The sequence below is a fragment of the Rutilus rutilus genome, assembly GCF_951802725.1.
Source record: "Rutilus rutilus genome assembly, chromosome: 22".
NCBI lineage: Eukaryota > Metazoa > Chordata > Actinopteri > Cypriniformes > Leuciscidae > Rutilus > Rutilus rutilus.
The window spans coordinates 20120898-20143605 of record NC_140227.1 but is presented as its reverse complement, the minus strand read 5'-3'; the positions used below and the strand labels follow the sequence as shown (position 1 = coordinate 20143605).

The 22708-nt window shown below is 37.4% G+C and overlaps 1 protein-coding gene across 1 annotated transcript in view; it reads right to left on the bottom strand.

Moving 5' to 3' along the window:
* The window catches only part of pnp4a (purine nucleoside phosphorylase 4a), a 103404-nt gene that overhangs the window by 72799 nt on the left and 7897 nt on the right, over positions 1-22708 (bottom strand). Inside the window, exon 2 of the mRNA XM_084395293.1 lies at positions 6508-6656. The gene's annotated coding sequence lies outside the window, so the exon portion shown is untranslated. The remainder of the gene's footprint in view (positions 1-6507; positions 6657-22708) is intronic.

The following is a 22708-nucleotide window of genomic DNA, read 5'->3' as shown; positions in this document are numbered from 1 at the left end:
GTTGTAATTTTATGTGTCGAATGACCTTTCGAGAAGTGCTCTGTCGCTATTATCAAAATATGAGAAAACCATATAGTTAGTCATCCTCATGGCTCTTAAGCTGTCATGGAAAGTTATAGAATAGTCTTATTTTACTTGGACTTAAAGGGTTATTTCAACCAAAAATGAAAATTCTATAAATTACTCAACCTCATGTTATTCCAAACCAGTAAGACCTTCGTTCATCTTCAGAACACAAATGAAGATATTTTTTATGAAAACCGAGAGCTTTCTGACCCCCCCTAGACTGGCAATGTTATTACCAATTTCAAGGCCCAGAAAGGTAGTAAAGACATCGTTAAATAGTCCATGTGACTACAGTGGTTCAACCTTCATTTAATGAAGCGACGAGAATACTATTTGTGCGCATTAGAATTTCATCAAAAATATCTTCATTTGTGTTCTGAAGATGAACGAAGGTCTTACGTGTTTGGAATGACATGAGGGTGAGTAATTAATGACAGAATTTTTATGTTTGGGTGAAATAACCCTTTAAGTAAAAATGCCTAAAGACCATACTTGGACTTAAGGCATTTTTACTTTACATTGATATAATTTTTAATGTATAAATATTATCTTTAAAAAAATCTATAAAAATTCATTTTTAACAAACCATTCAAAAGTTCAGATAAAAAAAGAAAAAAAAGAAGACTTTTCGAAAAAAACAAAAAAAAAACATTGTTTTCAACATTGATAATAATAAATGTTTCTTGAGCACCAGATCATCATATTAGAATGATTTCTGTATGATCATGTGACACTGAAGACTGGAGTAATGATGCTGAAAATTCAGCTTTGCCATCACAGGAATAAATTGCATTTTAAAATGTATTAAGATGCAAAGCTGTTATTTTGAATTGTAATAATATTTCACAATATTTCTGTTTTTACTGTAGTTTTGTTCAAATAAGTAGCTTGCCAATTCTTAAATAATTTAAAACACATTATAAAATAACCTCTTTACCAACACTGTAAAATTGCACTGTCAAGTAACAAAAATGTGCTTCATGAGGAAACATCTGAATTCACTGGTTTTATTCAAAAAATGGAATATGACTGACTGGCAACCTGACAATCTTAGGTTATAGTGAAAATATTAAGTGTTAGATCAAGTAGAAATAGTCATTTTTTCAGTGCAGCAACTACAATTACATTTAAATCTACAAATAAAATGGCTTGTCTTTTTTAAACTCAGGCAGTGTGCACTTCAAATAGGTATTGCATCAGCAATATTTGAATCTAGCAGCTCTGTCTTGATTAAATGAGGCAAAAAAATATCACGCAAAAAACACCCATAAGTACATGCATTTCACTGTTCTTAATATTATTTTGATAAAACCATATTAAGAGATTTTATCTAACATAAAATATACAAAAAATTTGCAAACATACTGAAATAATCATCCGTATAATTCAGCCTTACAGTCAAACTGAACGCTGTTTCTAGAATTCATCCTGTACTCACGTATGCATGTATTTGTGTGTGTGCGCGCGTGTGCTGTCATGTGTCTAAATGTTCCTCGGGGCTTTATCTAGTGTCACCAGGCATCAGACAGACTAGGCCGTCTCTGAGCCATGCATTCGCCCACATACACCCTGATTAGGCTTCCCCCATCTCCCAAATGTGCATACTGACAGAAGGAATTGGACAAGGTCACTGAATGTTACCATGACAACCAGACACGCAAGCTGCAAGGCTTCAAAGAAATCTCCTCCCATCCTCTTGCATAAAAAGCTTAGCTGGTAAGCGTATGTATAAGGCGAGATAGAAAAAATCATTTACAAGCCAATATTTAAAACCGTTTTCCCATTCAAAATTGTGGTGAACATTGTTTTAATGTTAAAGAAAGAGTTAAAATTTTCTTCTTCTTTCTTTTTTTTCAATATAGACTGCTTTAAAGTGAATAAGATTGATGTATTCCCCTCTTTCTGAGTGTGTTTGCATTGTTGGCTACCAGTGAAGCATCAGATTAGAGCTGATGTCTGTGTCAGTCTGATGTGATAGATGGAGCCAATCTGGATTGAGCCTGTCACAGAGTTTGACTGATACAGCACCATCCACCACACACAAACCCAACATCTGTCACTCAAACTCAACAACCACTCAACGGAAAACATATTTTTTGCAAATAAAATAGACACTAGCCACGGCACACGTCAAAACAAATCGGGGCTAGTTGTCGCATGAGCTATATATGTCAGCAACTATAAGGTTTTGAGTTCAGATTTAAAATTTTAATGTTAATGCTTTTTGTGAAATCTGTCCTCCAAACTAAAATTCAAATAACATTTTTCCTATATCTGTTGAGACCATTTTTGCCTCCCATTGTCCACAACATGATTTTTCAAGTTGTTTGTGATTTACTGGATAATAGGGGTGTCAATATATCGTGTCACAATATATTGCAATACAAAAAGGCAACAATATGTATCGTGGATAGTGACAATCTGTATTGTGTATAGTTCACCCAAAATAAAAATGACTGTGTGAGAAAAAAAGTTTATTTTTAGTGTCAGTACTGCATTAAACTACTATATATAATGTTGAATAAAATGTATGCAATGGGGGAATATTTGTGTGTCCTGATAATGCCAAATGTCTTATGTTACCAGTAAAAAGTGGCCTACATTATTTTAAATATATCTAGTTAGTGACAGAGTGCAAGCATATTCGTCTAAAATAAATCTGTATTTTCAGCTTCAGAATCATGAATATTTTTATGCTGGTGTCACCACAATTGTCCTGTGCATTGAGTTACCAGCACCAAGTCCAAGCTTATTCATTTACACCCTCAATGTAATACCAATTTTAGCATTTTAATCAACAGTAATTTTTTTGTTGACCTTTTACCATATGTCTTGGAGTATCGCAATAATATCATATCGTGAGTTCAGTATCGTGATATGTATCGAATCGTGTGAAGAGGGTATCAATACACCCCTACAGGATAAGGATTAGGATTTTGAAATCACTCACAATTACAATAAAATATTTTAGAGCATGGCTTAACTAGAAAAATGTATTTTTAGTCAGTATAAAAATGCCCATGGAGTTTTACCATTTTATCCTTTTCCAGGTCTAAAAACGACATTATCATTGTCATATTGTGGATCAGGAAAAAAGGGGATTTAATATTTTTTTTAATTATTAGAAATATAGTGATTTTCAATTATTTTGGTTATATTAATGCTTGGTTTGTCATATTTTAAATAATAACATTTTAAATAGTCATCTTGAGGCCCTCCAGTGGGCCCAAACCCCTAGTTGAGAACCACTGCTTTAAAGGGTTAGTTCACCCAAAAATGAAAATTCTGTCAGTAATTACTCACCCTCATGTTGTTGCAACCCGTAAGAATAAGCGCTTCTGTGTTGTACGTAACACGCATCACACACATGACCAGCGTCGGCCAATAGTGAGCCTACGTGCTGACGTACAACCCAGAAGCGCTGCGCTGTTACTCAGAGGCCCACACAGAAGAAAATGAATAGTTGAATAAAGTAGTTATTTTTGTTTGTTTTTTGCACACAAAAAGTATTCTCGTCGCTTGATAAACTTATGGTTGAGCCACTGTAGTCACTTGGACTATTTCAAACATTGTCTTTACTAACTTTTCTGGGCCGGTAAGTTTCAATAAGTAGAAGCCTATGGAGGAGTGAGACAGCTCTATGCCAAGATGTTGACTTCTTAAGGGTACATTCAGTTTCAAAATGTGCATTTTTAGGCCTCAAAACACCATTGTTGTGTAAATGAACGGCCAAAACACACAAAAAGTTTTCGTGTAAACAACCCCTTATGATTCAAAATACTAAGCTTTTGTCACACAAGTGTTCATGGGTTCGATGCGAGTTTTCCAACAGAGCTGTTTGGGGACCGACTGGGTTTGATCCCTCCAACACATCCCTGAAGCCCAAGTGGATTTCAGATATAGTTTAAGCTTTAATGAGCCTGAGCCTGAGCTGCGTTCCCTCCCATCCTGCTGCTGAAAAGCATGCTCCATTATTTAAAGCCATTACTTCACGTCTGAAGCACTCATATTAATGAATACTGGTCTGGAAAGACAGTCGAGAGTTAGATCCAACAAAATGAGCTATTAAAGCCAACCCGACTCGCCAAAGCTTCAATAAGTCATTTGAAACACAGTCTGGTGATATATATTAACACTATAACATCTGCCACTGAAATGCAAAATGGCATGCATTGGAATATACTTAAAAGTAGGCATGTTTCAAATGGATTTTATAAAGCACAGCACAGTTCCCTTGTGTTAAGGTCATTAGTTGCTATTTGAAAGGGTGATTCATGCAGGAAGGCTCAAATCTCTCTTTAGCTTCAGAGTTACCACATTAAATGGATGGATTACACTAGGCACTGGATTACACTAGCAAAGCAGCAGAATACCATAAAACATACAACCAAACAAAAAACTAGAGCAATAAAACATTACAGGGTTCAACAATGAGTATGGCCTGGGGTGAGAGAGTTTCGTCTAGAGCTCTATTGCAACTGAAAATTTTATGTTAGCTGATCCTTAACATGCATTTTTATGCTTGCAAACTTAAATTTAACATAGACGAGGTTTTGTCAAAATAGCAACAATGACTTGTTGTGGTAGTATTGAAAGCATCAAAAAGAACTACAAACCAATCAGTATAGCATTGTTTTCCAGCTAAATTAATTCATGGAGTTACATTACAGCTGTATAATTTGCAGCTTGCTACCAATTGTCTTTTTGTAAAGCAAAACGATAATTTTTGAAAAGAAAAGTGTAGTACAATAGTTAAGTGTAGTAAAGACATAAGTGTAGTAAAGAAAATGTAACATTTAAAAATTATAGACATAATTATTGACATATTATTGTCACGTATGCTCTCCATCTTCCCATCTTCAATAGCCCAGTCATCTAATCAGAAACTACATTTCCCAGCATTCCTATTCCTACTGTCCATCACCCGCACCCGTTTCCCATCGGCACTCCAATCTGCACCAGGATAAGACCACACACCTCACAGTGGCTGCATCCGAAATCGCATACTTCCCTACTATATAGTAGGCAAAAAACAGTATGTGACAAAAGAAGCATTTCCGAATTCACAGTACTCATAACAGAGTAGGCAAAAAAGTACCCGGATTACCTACTTCTTCCGGGGAGATTCTGAAGTGTGCGTATGATGGTCACTTTACTATCCCATGAGGCCACAAGAGAAGAGGATAGGTGAATGGAGGTGAAGCAACGCAACTGACGCTGGAAGGTCAAATGATAAGGGTAACATGGCGAATGTAGTACATCCGGATTACATTCATACTACACACATTCATGCTATACAGAACGTACTTTTTTAGCAGAATATTATTCAGATTAAGTACCTACTCAAGAGAGTACGCGATTTCAGACACAGCCAGTCACTCTTGGTCTGGTCTCAACTAGGGACAGCAGACTACCGTACTTACCTTTTGGATCTCCCAATACTCCAGCCATCTCCTGTTAGCTATTCTTTGGAAAATTACACGTATCTGTTCCATTACTCATCTACTTGCTTTTAAATTCAACACTGTCAATAAATACCCAGTTTGGTTGTAACCTTATATCTGTCTCCAAGTCTGGTGTTTATTCAGACCCTGACAATTATAGTGTATGTATAATTATTAAAATATATTAATATTATTTCTATATAAATATATGGCTGAAAATTGTAATTGATCATGCACTTGTGAGTCAGTGAAAGTGTTAGCAGAGAAAGTAAAAATGAACTATTGTCCCAATTGGCCAGAAGAAAGAAAAATCTTTATTGCTTAGCCTTGCATTGGTGATCAAATTAGTTTACATCACCATTCTTTTTTGTGATGACCCCACAAATAGCTTAAAGGGGGATTTCAGAGGTGGAAGTCATGTGACCTCATCATTAACCTCAGAGTCAGTGCAGTAACTACACCACTCTGCTGCCAAAAGCACCCACATTATATAAATGACAACCATAATTACTTTACGAATGAGCTATTAAAACTTCTTTGAGGATTTCACAGACAAGCTCAACAGGGCTTATTTATTAGTTCATTTACCACCTTATTGGTGCAGCCATTGGTGAACTACAGGTGAACTTATCAGTTGTCTTTCCAGTGGCATCAATTACTTCATCCATTATCCCTGGAACAGCAGGCAAAATCCAATTTTAAACCCAATCAAGACAGTCATTAAACAGCTATTAGTGACCAGAACTGAGATCTCAGCAACAATCTAATCGGTCAGATCTTTCCCGATATGACCCAAACAATGACCTCACCAGTGACCCCTTAGAAAGCTCTACAGGTCCCCTCACCAGTGACCTTGTCATTTGCCTCACTGATGGTTTCATGTAGGCTACAGCCTTATTGATAACCTTATTGTCAAGTTTGTGTCTTTCTCAGTTGCATCACACTGTGAATCGAATTGCATGTCATATCATTATACAAGTATATTTGTGATCCTTACCTGAAATTTCAGAGAATCCAGGTTTAATTCCACGTAATAGCTGCCTGTTCAGGTGAATCCGTGCAAACGCAGATGGTCTTATGTTGAGCGTTAGTGTGGCTGCCTGGCATCCCAGATTGCTGTGGGAATAGTGCCATCATGAGGACTTCCTAATCAACATGCACAGATGGCTAGTAAATAATGACAGCACCAGGGACAATGTGTGCGTTCATTATCGCAAAATAATTTAGAAAAATAATTTTGTTTCTAACCAAATAAATAATAAAAAATTATATATATTAAATATTGTATTAGTTATTATCTTGCTAATAACTAAAGAAAATTAGCCTACTAGGCCTACTGAAAATCATTAATTGTTATTAGCCTATTTAGCATGGCCTATGAAACATTGAAACATTTCCATAACAATGTAAGAAACAATCACCCTAGCAAAAAGACAAATCCAATCCAGTAATATTCCAAGTTACATTTTTCTATGGACTAGTTCTATCACACTCATCTTCTTTTGTGCTCTTTGAAGGCCTATCTCGGGTCTTTTCGTGGTTCTTACGACGACCGATGTTTTACTTTTCTTACATTAAAAGGGGTCACATAAATCAATAGCCATCTATCAAAATGTTTATGATCACCACAGAATTAATACGTAAGTCCCCAAATGCATTTTTTATAAACTAAAATCCATAAAAAGAGTTGCTAGATGATGCCAACTTCACGTGCACGCGGAGTGATACGAGAGTAATTTAGCTGAGAAAGTAGCGCCTGAACAGTTTTGTTGGAATGGATAACAAGCCCTCACGCGGTCTGATCAAGAGAGAGCAGTTTTTTTGATTGTGCATTTTGAAAAATATGTGATATAATCAGTGAGTAGCCTATAATGCAAATATAAAAAATGTATAAAAATATGTTTACTTTGCTATTGTGTCAATTTAAGCGTCTTATAGTCGACCATACACTATACATAACGCAGGAATCTACGACAGAATATTAGCCTTCAAACGTCCAAGTTAAATATATTTGTAATCATCATCCATAAAAAAAATCCAAAGTAAATTGGTTAAATTAGTTTGTTCCCACTTCCCAGGCAACAACAGAGTGTCGGCCCAGATCAGGGCCACATCTGGTAGGCTATAATGTGGATTCCACGCATACCAGATGTGGGCTGACACTATGTTGCTGTCTGGGTTTGGGAAGGGCTTATATTGAAACTATTTGTTTGATGCCATTTGATAGAATTAATGGCTGCTGGTGTTTGTACTATATAGATAGACTTGCATATAAAATGTTGTCATTTTATCAGTCGCTTGTGACATTCAAATAGCATAATAAACCTAAGAGCATATGGTGTCTGAAAGACAATAAAAAGTAAAATAATGAATGAGTTAATAAATAGTAATTGGCTCTAAATTACACTGAGAACTTTCTTAAACTTTCTTCGTAAAAAATAAATAAATAATATTATAAAATGTTAATGCGTAGCGGCCATACTGTGCATAGTCAACTATGAAGGCTAGTCAACGGAAGGATGGAAGGCCACTCAAATAGGCCACTGTTTTCTATCTTCGACCACAAGATGGCAGTAAATGCATGATTATAAGCAAGCTGACTTGAAATCTTGACCTGGATGTCAATCCCTATATATATTTTCATTATCAAATCATATAATTCATAAGGTTAGGTCATGATGGTCACACGACCACCATTTAAATCCAGGATTAACAGGACAAATCCAAGATTAACAAGACAAATCTAAAGGATTTGAATAGCCTATATGTTTTATTACAGATAAAGTGCTTCAAAACAATTTCCACAAATATATCTCTATCTGTCTTAGGGATTTTTCTACTCCGCCCTCTTTTAAAAAATAGAAAGTGTCTGCTCTGCACTCAGCCCTGATGCTGAGGGTCTGCTGATGGCTTGTGTAATGAGAGGGAAATGAGAGTGATTCATGTGAAGAGGTCAGTATTGAGTTGAACCCTGGATGCCCATTTTCCCCACTGACTTCCCATGTGAACGGCAAAGCCTCAGAGCTGCTTCTTATAATAACACACACACTCACACACAAAAAAACACATGACCACACACCCCTCACCACGGCCCCCACCACATCCTGCATCCTGCTGAAACCCGACTGCTCCTGTCAGGAAGTAGCTCACTAATAAGCAGAAAAGGTCCCGTGGATGAGGGTTGAGTCTCTCTAGGGTAGAGGAGGGAGGCTATTGTGTATCTACGGAACTCACTGTATCATCACTCTGTAATCATGATGAGTTTGTTTCCGCTGGTCTGAGATTAATGCTCAACTCTGTAGTAACTCTTCTGCTACATCAGGGCTTTGACTGATTCAGAGAGCATACATGGCCATGTCTCATTTCAAATTCTCATTATATACGTAATACTATATAGGATAAAACATCATTTTTTACACTTAAGAAATCATTGATTATCATAACTTAATTTTGTGGATGGGCCAAGGTAATACCATACATAACAGGTATACTGCGTAACAGGATTTACCCTCATTGTCATTCAGAAGCACACTATCTTACTCATTCAGGTGTGTATAGAAGCGATTTTTTCATGATGTCCCAAAACAAACACGTTCTGTATCAGGGCTGAATGTGCTGAAGTCACACTCAAACAAAAAGGCACAATAATAGGCCCATTATGTCATGTGTAGCAGTGCAGTGGCGCAGGCAGGGGCGAGGACAGAGTGGGAGGGAGGGTGGAAACAAAAATGAGTGAGCAAGCATGTAAATGAGTGAGAGAGGGAGTGAGTGTGCTCAGACTGCACGCTGAGGGCTAGAGCTGCACATTCTGTGCTCTGTTCCGCTCACATTTCACATGACCTGAGAGGATGTTGAGCAATCAGCAGGCTCTGCAGAGGTACAGTATAAATATACATATTCACATTCATGAGATCAAAAGCGCATGTGGCACGAACACACAGAAAAACTAACATTTGGACACAAGCACGTGCTAAAAAAAAAAAACAATAAATTAAAAATAACATCTGTACATTGCCTTGAATACACACCTTCCAATACTATTTTCCATGAGCACCAAACTTGGCGGTACTCCCAACTGAAGACATCCTGTCTCACACACATATTGTGCTGACTTTAAGAATCAGAACAAACCCCTAACTCCTCCTTCACTGTTTATGCTACAGATATGAAAGATGCTTCAAATTATGAGGAAAGATGTGCTATTATTTGTAATTGGATTTACGATTTCTCCATGGGTGGTGATAAAACACACACAAAACCCCCCACAAAGTTACATTGCAGGAGGGACCTGAGACAGAATATCAGAGACTTGGAAGGCCTATTTTGAGTTTTGGCAGTAAGTAGCCATAGATATATATATATGTATATATATATATATATATATATATATATATATACACACACATACATACGCACACAATTAAAAATGTTAAATAAAACAAAACAAAAAGAAATAAGAACATAAGAAATGGGATATGTTTATTGATGAATGTTAATTATTTTGAAACAATTAAAACAAAAAAATTTGCTATTGATTAGGGAAATATTTCAGGTGTTTCTTTTTTTCAAAAAAAAGAAAAGGAAAAAAAAATGATAGAAATCGGGATGATATAAAAAGTTCAAGGGTAATTTGAAATATCCAAAAATATCACAATTAACTTGTTGACTCAGGAAAGCACAATATGTACAATGCACAATGTACAATATGTACAATATGTGGGTGTGTGCGTGTGTGTGTGTGTGTGTGTTTGTGTGTGTGTGTGTGTGTGTGCACTTGTACAACTATCTTTTGAGGACCAGTTTGAGTTTTAGACCATTGGAGTGAGGACAAAGAGAGTAAAGTGAGGACATTTTGGCCGGTTCTCACTTTCTAAGACCCCTTACAAGACCTGTTTGAGGGTCAAGACTTGGTTTTAGGGATAAGGTTATAATTAGGTTAAGGGTAGGTTTAGGGTGAGGGTTCGGGTTAGGCACTTAGTTGTGATGGGTAAGGTTAGGGTAAGCGCCTAGAGAATGCATTGTGTCAATGAATGTCCTCATAAAGATAGATGTACAAGAATGTGTACTGGAGTGTGTGTGTGTGTGTGTGTGCGTGCGTGCGTGCGTGTATAAACAATTTATTAATTAATACATTTACATAAAATCTTGATGTTGGAAAAAAAAAAAGTCACCCCAATTAGCAAAGGAAAACACCAATAAGGAGCATCTCCATTATCTGCATTCCATAGTCACTCTACAGTACTTTAAAAGAATCGCTCCATGATTACAGAATAGATTACATTCCCTGCAGCCCTTTTAAGTGATGTTTATGTCATATGGAATACATGCAAGCCTGTCTACAAAGCTGATATGCGCATATTACACAATAGTGTTTGTGCATGTGGAAATTTCTCCAGCAGGCCATGAGCTGTGTTTCGGTTGACCACAAATAGTTTGCTGATTGTTTCTCAGTGAGAGACTTAACGCTTCTGGCACGGTCCCACACTGAAGAAGGAAATACAAATCATGACCTCACCCACCAGATATTCCCCAAATGCCATATACATTGACGCAGAGCATAACAATGTTGTTTTGGCTCTCAAAATGCCAGGACAAATGCTTTATACAGCTAGCCCTTTGACAATAAACTGGAGAACTCAGTCATTTTTGTTAAAAATTCCGAGTTTAAAAACTCAATAAATCCTTTATTATGCATTATGCATTATACGTCAGAAAGTTGAATGAGTGCAGACAAAGGCTAGATCCCCAAACATGGAACTTGGGAGGAAGAACATCAAATAAAAAGGACACAACAGCATGACAGCGACAGGGAAATGTGTCATGTTTAAACAGTCAGGCATTGTGTAGCCTTAACCCATGGGACACAAACCCCAGCAGGGAGGACAGAGTCTTAGGCAATCCTGACTCAATGGGCCATCACAAAGATGGCTTTGTGAGCACGCAGGACACTCACATATTGTGGGACACTACGGAAGGGTGCGTGCTGTCCGCTGTTTGGTCCAAAGCAGAACTGAGGTGGTGTTCAGGTTACAGGGGACACGATGTAGAATAAAGCATCCCACCCAATCCAACCTAAAACTCCATCTTCTTGTCATCAGATACCGCCCCCACCTGTTCCCCCTGATCACACCCCTACATCTCCCCCCAACCAACTCCATTGCACATTTTCAACAATAGCTCCAATGATGGCCACCCTCCCTCTCTTTCTCTCTCTTCGCCGGAGGAACAGGGAAAATAATTTGTTTTCACCAGAACAAACAGCTATACCTAAAGATAGTCCTTCAAAGGGAACACTCTGTGAAGAACGCACTGTGTGCTCTAATTGAGATAATAGCCCGACGAAGGGTACACGAAGTCTTACTGGTAATCTTTTATGTGGGCGGACCATGAAGAATTACAAAAAGGCAAATAAATAAATTTTATGTTGGAAAACAGGAGCCTTGCTGCAGTAATAACAGTAGGTATGTTTACATGCACCAACACTGTAAAAAGAAATCACTGCATTACATTTTTAAGAACAATCAACTTGGATGTTTAAGTCATTTCAACTTAAATTACTTAAAACAACTTAAAAGAGTTAAAGCAAAGTAAATACATATGTTGTCATTACTTACTAATCATATATTTTTTTATAGTGAATCTTCAACAGTCAGTCTTTAGATAAGGATGATTCTAAGGGCCCTGGTCAGAAAGCGGGCCGTTTAGGGCTACTAATGTTCCCTCATTTACAGTTTTTCTTCTTCTTTTTTTTTTTTTTTTGTAATTTGGAGCAATTTTCACTCAGAAATTGTCAGTCAGTTTTACAAATAATTACAAAGAATCTGCAAGTAATGCATTGGATCAAAATGAAATTCTGAAGTAAAAATACTGAAATAGTATTTTCTTATAAAACAATCACCTTTGATTTATTTACAAAAACAAACTAATATATATATATTTTACACCGTATGCTTAATTTCCTGTTGATCAGATTATTTCACGTGTACATCATTCCCTTCAATCTGATTGAAAGGTGTGTACACGAGGCTTTTCAGTCGGATCAACAGATTATTTGTGTGCGTGTAAACATAGCTAGTGATGGATAGGAAAGCAGTGAGTTTAGCATCTCTGTACTGCTCTGTAGATGGGTCTGTGATGCAAATATAGCAGACAGACATTACCAAATGACTCTTGTCTAATGATAGGTCACATGCTGAGTTGTCGCAATACTGTCATCATATTGCCCCAGTGATTGCAGTATTCTCACAACCCGAAATCATGACTGGAATGTCTTATTTAACACAATCAAAGGAACTTCGTCAAAGAATTAAAAAATGAGCTGGGAATTGCAGCTGATGTCAGCCGTTGCTTTGCAATCCAACAATAAATTATTCAGGTCAGCTACCTTTTTATGCACTTTCCTGTGCGATGTTTACAAAGTCTCAACGGGTGATAAATGGATTGGGTAAGTCTCCATCGTGCTCTGGGAACTAGGAAGTCCAACACATCCATGGGGTCAAAGTTTGACGTACTGCACACAGTCGACCTTCTAGTGTAGGCTGCTCACTATGGGAAACACAAAGCTTCTTTATTAATAGCCTGGACCGGAATGTGTAAACATTGGCTCCTTCACACTGTGCGTGCACACACACACACACACACACACACACACACACACACACACACACACACACACACACACACACACATACACACACACACGTAATGTACAGAATCCAGTCCATGAAATCATCTGAATCCTGGTGGACAGAGAGGAAGATATATGATGCACATAACAAGAATAGTTTTGTTTTACTGATAAAATGACACAAAAAGAAGTGCATCTGATGTCCCTGAGACGCTGTCCTGTATGTGTGTCTCTGATTTCTTGGACCAATCATATTCATTTCCTCTTGCCTTTATCCTAATAGGGAGAGGGAGATTTCTAATTTCATTTTTACTTTAAAAGACATTTGCTCATATTTGTTTAAAGGTGTGTGTGTGTGTGTGTGTGTGTGTGTGTGTGTGTGTGTGTGTGTGTGTGTGTGTGTGTGTGTGTGTGTGTGTGTGTGTGTGTGTGTGTGTGTGTGTGTGTGTGTGTGTGTGTGTGTGTGTGTGTGTGTGTGTGTGTGACGTGTGTGTGTGTGTGTGTGTGTGTATGTGTGCCCTTGTTTATATTACATTGTGGGGGCCAAATGTCCCCATAAGAATAGTAAAACCTGAGATCACCTACATTGTGGGGACCAGCCAGCGGTCCCCACTTTTCAAAAGGCTTATAAATCACACAGGATGAGTTGTTTTGAGAAAGTAAAAATGCAGAATGTTTCCTGTGATGGGTAGGTTTAGGGGTAGGGTTAGTGTAAGGGGACAGAATATACAGTTTGTACGGTATAAAAACCATTACGTCTATGGAGAGTCCCCACAAAGATAGTGAACCAGACATGCGTGTGTGTGTGTGTGTGTGTGTGTGTGTGTGTGTGTGTGTGTGTGTGTGACGTGTGTGTGACGTGTGTGTGTGTGTGATAGATAGATAGATAGATAGATAGATAGATAGATAGATAGATAGATAGATAGATAGATAGATAGATAGATAGATAGATAGATAGATAGATAGATAGATAGATAGATAGATAGATAGATAGATAGGATGAAAAGAAAATTACAATTAAATACTATTAAAAACTACTATTAAAGTTGGGAGAAGGACATATTGAAAGTATTTTTTCTTGAACTTGCCAATAGCTTTTATACAACATGTCAATAAACAAGAAGTTAATACTGCATAACTTTAATTTGCCACTTACACTCCACCAATGAAAATAGTTCCAACCTAAAATAAACTATTGTGCATCTCCTAGGAACAGTAGTGGTGTTCCTGAATTAATCGGAGAGGTGTATTCAAATGACCAGTCGACCCATCAACTATCCTTTTAATCCACGTGTTTGTGTGAGAACAAAGTTAAGGATCGTAACTAACTACAGCCGGATCAACTACTGATCCGTGATTAGTTTAGTAAAGTGCACAACATGATATAACAAACTTGTCTTTAAATGTACACAGGGCAACAAGCTTCAGTTTTGTAGCGCGCACTTGGAAAAAGCCGATATGCTATATCCCTTTTCCATCCTCCTCGCAAAGCATACTATTACACTGGTCATGTCCGCACAGGAAATCTAATCCCCTAAATGGACAGACATCCATAAAGATCCATTATCCTCAATGGGCCCAGCAGTCAATGAGACATCAGTGCATTTACTGGAGGCTCTTCAAGGTCACTGTGAGGAAAATAATCCTTCCTGGAAGCACACCAGTGCTTTATTGACAAATTAGCCTTTGGGAAAAAATGATTAGGTGATAGAATGATTTCAAGTGCTCTCTAAAACCCATTCACAAGGACCCTGCAGTCACAATATCACACACAAGAATCCACTTGCATGGACTTTTTAGTGTATTCGCCTGTTTTTGTAACTGTAGACTTCCTTGTAAACTCAGCCTATCAGAACTGAGCTAGCTAGCGTGACACAACATGACATTTTTAGACGCAGGACCAAGACAGGTTCTTATGTATAGCCCGGTCTCCATTTAAAGACAGTTTTCTTCCTGTGTTGAGCTACTGAAAAAAAGAAGTGGTACATATCACAATTATTGTCCTTTTATTAAGTTAGCAATAGCCTTTAGATATCAGCACTCAAACTAATAGCATACTAATGCATTAAGATGAATATAATGCTATTTAAACTATATTTCAATAATGTAAGTTATGCCTAATCTTATCTGAGTCAAGGGAAATCACCATAAACAAGGTCAAACAAGTCTCTTATAAAAAAAAATGTACAAAAAAACCTGCATCAGAAGAAGTATTTCCCTGCATGGAATCAAACGCTATGTATACTGATTTAATCTGTATCTCTACACAAAGTCTTTCCTATGTCAGTTTCAACTTGAGTCACATGCAGAGGCAGTCAGTGTGTGTTTGCGTGTTTGTGTGCGCATTCACCTTGTGACAGAAAAAGCCCTATGGGCGGTGTGTGTGTTCTGTGAGTGTACTGTCTCAACTGAAAGCAAGAGTGTGTTGGCGAACACAGCAGTGCTACATTCTACACTAATATGACATTTCGAAGCCTTTAGTGCTCCACAGATTGTTCAAAGAGCGACAGCCAGGTCTGTGAATGCTTCAAGAATGACTCATTCATTTGGGCAATTCTGCACAAATCGCAAGCTGCCATCTTCAGGAAGGAAAGTACAATCTTAGAAACAAAACAAGGCAATAAATCAAAGCATGAGACTGTTGCATACAGCATCTGTGATTTGAATTTTCACTCGCTCGCTTATGAATGCAAACCCTGAGCCAAAAGAATCAACTAAGTTGCAGTTAAAGAGTAATTTTAGAGATTATCCAGGAAATAAAAGTCAATAAAATAGCCACAAATTGCTAAGGAGGTCAATAGAGTCGCGAAAAAGCCAAAGAGGAACCCAAAGGTATGATTATTCATCCACTATTATGACACTGCGATTCATGGAATGACTAATGTTTTCTGACAGGTTTAAACAGCAGCCCACATAAAACTCCTATGCAACTTTTTCCAGTGAATGTAACCACTAAAACTAAGCCAGCCAGATTTAGACATGTCAGTCTTGATAGGGGAATACCAATCACTGTGAAGACTGCTTCTCTCTCAGACAAAAAAAAAAAGCTTGTTCAGGCTTTGTTCATGAGAAGAAGGGAAACCCTGAATCTTTCTTTATACTTCCTTTTACTGACAACCACAGGAGCGACTGAAAAGGGCCGTGAAAAACAAAAAGAGATTTCCACTTTAGCCTGAGGTGCACTTCCTATGTACCTTGCGCTGTGTGAATCACTGTCTAAATTATCTCCTGGTATTGCTTCATTTTCCCACAAAAGCAAGCAAGTAAACAATTGTTCTCTTCTAAAACCTGGTGAGATTTCAAGAAATCATAAGTGTATATATATATATATATATATATATATATATATAAGGGGGAGGTGCCCTTTGGTTGAAATTGTGTTCCGGGAGGCACCACAATATGACCAAAAGGGCACTTTACTATTTGTGATTAAAGGGGCAGGGGCTCAGACCAGACGAGATAGCCTTCGTTGCTCTCATGCATCGATGTGCCTTGGGCGCCCAACACCCTGTGGTTTGATTCCCAGTATGTTAAATGAAAATGTAACCAATAATAATCTGTGCCATAGACATCCCTTACAAAAGCAAAAAACACAAACTCTTTGATTCTCTACACTTTTGCTGTTAAGAGCCACACACCCGATCCAACTTCAGTGCTAACAGTGTCAACACCGATCTCACCTGACTCACATCCTGCAACTCCCATGCAATCACTTAAAAAGCACTTTTTCTCCCTCTTGTTACGTTTATCACATGACTGACCCTCTTTCATTCATCCAAGTTGGCTCATTTACGTGAGAGTGCGGAGAGGTGAGCATTGCACTGTTGGTCATCGTTGCACAGTGATTGCAGATCGTTACGGCATGGTTAAAGACGGGCCCGCTTTTATTGCAGTGAGAGACAGTGCTATTGCCTGGAATTGCATATGATCACATATTGTACAGTGATATCTGCCAGTTGTGTCATCAGACAGATTTAATGCACGCACACTTTCTCACTCAAAGCACTCGGAGGTCTTTTTAGTTTGACGTACTGTACAGCAAGTCATTTGCAAGTACTTGTGGGCTTTTTAAAATGTCACACTGCAATTTTGAAAGTAGGGCATTCCAGCACGGTTCACCGGATAATAGGGCCTTTTTCAATAAAATTTACAATTTACAAATGATCTGTCTCTCACCCTCAAGCTTTCCTTCTCTTTTTTCTCCTTTGTCTTTTTCTTTCATTGTCTAATTCTATGACTACCATTATAACTCATTCGCCTAAGCCAGATATTGCCCTCCGTCAACAGTCAAGGTATTACTGTGACTCCCCTGAGCGGAAGCTTCTGAGATCCAAAGAACAGCCTCAGACTGTTGGTTGTGCAAGCCTTACCCCTCCCCTGTGCAGCTCCCGGGGGCTGGAGACACTGTAAGTACACAGCATTACCTCACCTCCGCTAGCCGCATGTCTCGCGTGTCTAGAAGAGCTTGACTTACAGGCATGAACTGAAAGAGAGAGAGAGAGAGAGAGAGAGGGAGGGAGATCGCACCTGAAAGGGAGAAGGGCAGGGTTACGCAATGGCCCTGGGATTGCTCAACCTTCTCACTGCCTACAGGAACTATGTCGACACATCAGGCTTGGAAAAACAAAGCACGGTTGATAGGTGACTATGGTGACCGGTACACGGACCTGCAATCAAATAGTCAAAACTCCGATGGGAACAAGTGATTGTTGTGGTTTTAAAGGAATCGCTCACCCATCGTGTCGTTATTCTTTATTCAATCGGAAATGCTTTTAAGAATTTCCTGGTCTCTGTTTTCCACAGAATTAATGGGGACTGGAGATTCCAGGCCAACATTGTTATAGTTAACTAAAACCATTAAAAAAATAAAAAAATAATAATAATAATAAAAAATAAAAATAAAATAAAATAAAATAAAATGTAATTAAAGTAAAATAAAATAAGTAAATAAATAAAAAATAAAATAGTAAAATAAAATAAATAATAATCCAAAAATAAAATAGTAATAATAATAATAATAATAATTAGATGAAAAACTGAAAACCTAAAAATTAAAAACGAAAATTAGAAATGACTAAAAAATTTAATGAAACATAAAAATGTTGACTTGGCAAATAACTTAAATAAAATAAGTGACTAAAACTAAAACTGAAATTAAAATAAATTAAAGCTAAACAGAAATATATAGCCTATATTTTTAAAAACAAATACAAAAAAAATATTTTGTGTTCCACATAGAAAAAAAATATTTTGGAACAACATGAGAGTAGATAAATGATGACAGAATTATCATTTTTGGGTGAACTATCCCTTTAAGAACTCCTCATGGATAACACCTATAAACTAATTATAGTGGTAAATCATAGTGGTAAAAGGTGTTTAGTCAGCTGCAGGTCAGTCTTAGGTAAATGTGCTCTGGGTCAAAAGTTGAACGAGGCATTTGCCTCCACGTTTGCTATGGACATATTAGACCTTCACATCCACCTCTGCTTATGTGTGTTGACAGCTCATTGTGAAACCACTCTGGTTGAAATGAGGAAATTACTAGGAAGACAATATCCTGGAAACAGAATTCCACACAGCACACATATTTCCACCATTAAAACAGTGAGCTATTTCCTCGGGGGTTTCACAAACAATTTTTTAAATGTGAAATAATTGAGAGTGAACTTTTTTTTTTTTACTATATCTTTCCCCTGCTAATGGCAGAGGAAATGCAGATCCTTTCATGTTTTGTTGATAGTCTCTGTCACAATCATTTTAATCTCACTGATATGATGATATTTGGATTGCATCATATAAGGCATGCTCTGTTTTTTCCCCCAGCTGGAGCGCTGCACTGTAAAAAAGTATGTCTTTGAGAGTGTGAACCTGTTCAGATGTCACACACATGCAATTTTGATGAGCTGCAATGGGAAAAGCAGAATCATTCAGTGAGTGACAGGGAGTGCAAGAAAGAAAGTTGCAGAGAGAGCCGAGAACAGAAAGATTAGAAAGAGAGAGAGATGGAGAAAGACAGAACGGGAAAGAAAGACCTTCAGTATTATAAATACCACCGTGAAGCGTTACAGAGAGTTTCATCAGAGACAGATACATTGTAGCCTGCTGCCACAACCCTAAGCTAACAAGCTGTCTTTGGACACTGCTGAGCCTCTGTTACATTTAGAGAAAGGATGATAAAAGCCTTCTGTAATACTATAATAGAGTTGAGAGGTGATGCAAAATAACATAAATCACAACAAGCATCTTAGCCAACAGGCACAGACTTGCATAAAGAAATTATTTATAAATGTGAAAAATGTAAAGACAATTGTGTCCATGGAGTCTCTTTAAAAGGAATAGTTCACCCCAAAATAATATTTCTGTCATCATTTGCTCACCCACAACCATTTGAGTTTCTTTTCTCTGTGGAACACAAAATTAGTTGAATGTCTTAAGCAGAGCTCAGACTAGTTTCAGGCCGATTTATGGGCGATTTAACCCTCCCGACATACGGAGAAAAAAAATCGCGTCCAGGGCATCGGTTGGTTCCGATGTTCGGACGATATTATCTGGTAATGTAAGGCGTTTACAGATCAAATCTCCTCTCGATCTGCAGATAAAGCCATTTCAAAAGATCCTTCATTTCCTTCTCCTTGTAGACTCGTCTTTCATTGGCTACTGACATAATCATAGTCATAATCTTCCCGATTTAAAATCCTAAATATCAGACATGTTTGATATCGTTGGGGCTAATCTAGGCCGAACATCTGATCGATGCCCTGGATGCGATTTTTCTTTCTCTGAATGTCAGGAGGGGTAAATTGGGCATAAATCAGCCTGATACTCCTGCTGCTCTCCTCCATTTAATGAAAGTGAATGGGGACCAACGGCTGTCGAGATGTAAAAAAAAACTTCACCATGTTGATGTCAGGAACATTTTATGTGCTCCCAGACTTAAGGATGTACATTAGATAATCTAATGTTTGTCTGGGTTATCTGAGCTGTTTATCTATCTATCTCACAAACAGATATAAGCACAAACAACATCCTTCCCCTCCCTTGCTCGCGATTGGCCGTCAGGATCACACTGAAATGTCATGACAGGAAGACATTCCAGATACCAAAATAAACAAGAGCAGAGCGCCACAACTTACAAAGACATCCTGTGATAGAGGAGGAGACCTTTATACAATTACAAACACACAAATGCACATTCTAAATTGTTACTTAAGCTTAGTGTTTCATTTGTAATCAAAAGGATGACACATTTCAAACAATTATTGAAACTGAAACTTTCTAAGCTGGAAAACCCCCTTGTAACCTTTCGTGTTAGTATCCACTAAATATTTATCAATCATTGACTATGATGCCAGTCAAGCATGGGGACAAAACCTGATTTTATCTTTACTTCTGTTTTAATCACACGTGCTGTAACTTCTGGTCTGCATTCAGCGCTCAGGCCTGATTTTCTGCCCTTGCAGGAAAGAGAGAATCCGCATGCCTGGCTCGCTTCATTGTAATATTGCTGTGGTTACGGTCGAATTGTTACGGTTAGAGTTAGTTTTGAACATTTAGTACAAACATAATGAGAAATACTTGAGAGAGAGAAAAGCACAAAGAAAAGTGAATGTATACAGGACAGAAAGCAAAAGGACTCTGTGGCTCCTTGCTTCCTGTTTCCCACTGACGCCTATGGAAGAGCGGCCCTATAGAGGAAATCCTTGTACTCTAGGATGGGCCTGTCTGAACTGGAAAGCCTGATAATTGTATCCTGAGTCCTGACTGAGTCCTGAGCCCTGCCCTGTCTCCTGGGTTCCCATTGACAAGATCTGGTCACTTCCCAAACATTTCTCTGCATTTAACATGTGCTCAGTGTTAACATATGGTCAGTAGCAAAGGCTAATAGATCCGATATCTGTACTAATAAAATGCAAGCTCACATGGGAATCTCCAATGAGGGTATTAGCAAAACAAGAAATAGACACTTTAGATTAAACCTGTGGAAATACAGCAGAATTTCTTTTGCAATACTATATATTGAGAAAATATATGCACAGAAACAGAACACGAATAACCAGAAAAAAAAATCCCTCTCATGAAGGCATCAGTGTTAGATGTTTAAATACACACAGCGGAAGCCGTGGTTTCCCTACGTTCTAAAAAAAAAAAAACACCCACAAAAAAGTGAGAAAAGAAACGGAAAAGCTGCAAACGCCTGTTCCTTGTTTTAACACTTCTCCTCTAATTTCCCAGCATCGCTGGTTATCATGCTTAATGATGGTAAGGAGACTTTTGTTTTTGGTTTGCTAAGACCAAATTGATAGAAACCTAGCACTTAAGCAATTTAGTTATATGTATTCTCCTGTAAAACAAATAAATAAAATAAACATTTGAATTTAATCATTTATTAACATTTTATAGATGCTAAGATTACATTTTTTTAAGTATTTAAATATTTTAGTGCAGATTATTTTTGCTTCTTTTTTGTACTACGTTAATCTCATATAGAAACAGTGTATTACAACAAAAACCAAAAACTACATTTAAACAAATTGTAATATTTTATGCTTAAAAAGTTACTTAACAATGCGGTTAGAAGAATAAATATATTTAAGATTATATAGATTAGTGTGATCGGCTTGTTATATATATATATAAGTGAAATTACTGAACTTAAATATACAAGCTTGATAAAAATGATCATTCTAGAAGAAAATTTCAGATGGGCACTTAGAGGCTTTTGCATCTGAACTCTTCATATATATATATATATATATATATATATATATATATATATATATATATATGTGTGTATAAATATATGTATATATATATATATATACACATATAGTTTCTGCATTTTTTAATACTATAAATCTAGTACAGTGTAAAAATAATTTAAACTTAAATGCTATTAAACTGACATAAAAAATCTAGTTGAATTTGCTTAACTTATTTGGATGAGATAAAGTAATGTAAAAAACTTAAGTTGCCATGACTTATTGATCATATTTTTTACCGTGTATAGAACTCTAATACAAAAAAACAAACAAAACGTTCTAAATATAGACAAAAAAATAAACAAACTGGGTTTTTTAGGGACTCTCAATGCAGACTGCTGTCTAAGCAGTCCAATTCCCCAAATTTTCTAGTGTCACCGCAAAAGAATCCCTGCCTTCGTGACAGTAACCGCTGAGCCACACCTTCCCTGTTTCCCTATGTTTCTCTCCCTCCACTAATGCTGGTCACCGGGGCATGAAGAGCAATCACATGAGCTACGTTGTGCTGAACCTTTGTGGTCTCACAGACTGGAATTCAAAGTTCAGTCAGAAAGACAAAACTCAGCCTACAGCTGGCATTGGCTAAAAAAGATTCTGTGGGAAATGAGTTCATGTTTAAATCCTTCCAAAATAATGAACTTGAAACATTTCAAATTCATTTCATAATTAGGAAAACACTGCGCTTTCGCTTTTTGCCCAGCTGCACGAGGAAGCAAAAGAAGAGGCAGGGGAAAACATGAGAGAAAGTGTCGAGGGACAGTGGCAATTAATGATGATGGGATTGCTTGTGAAAGCCTCCCATGCTCCTC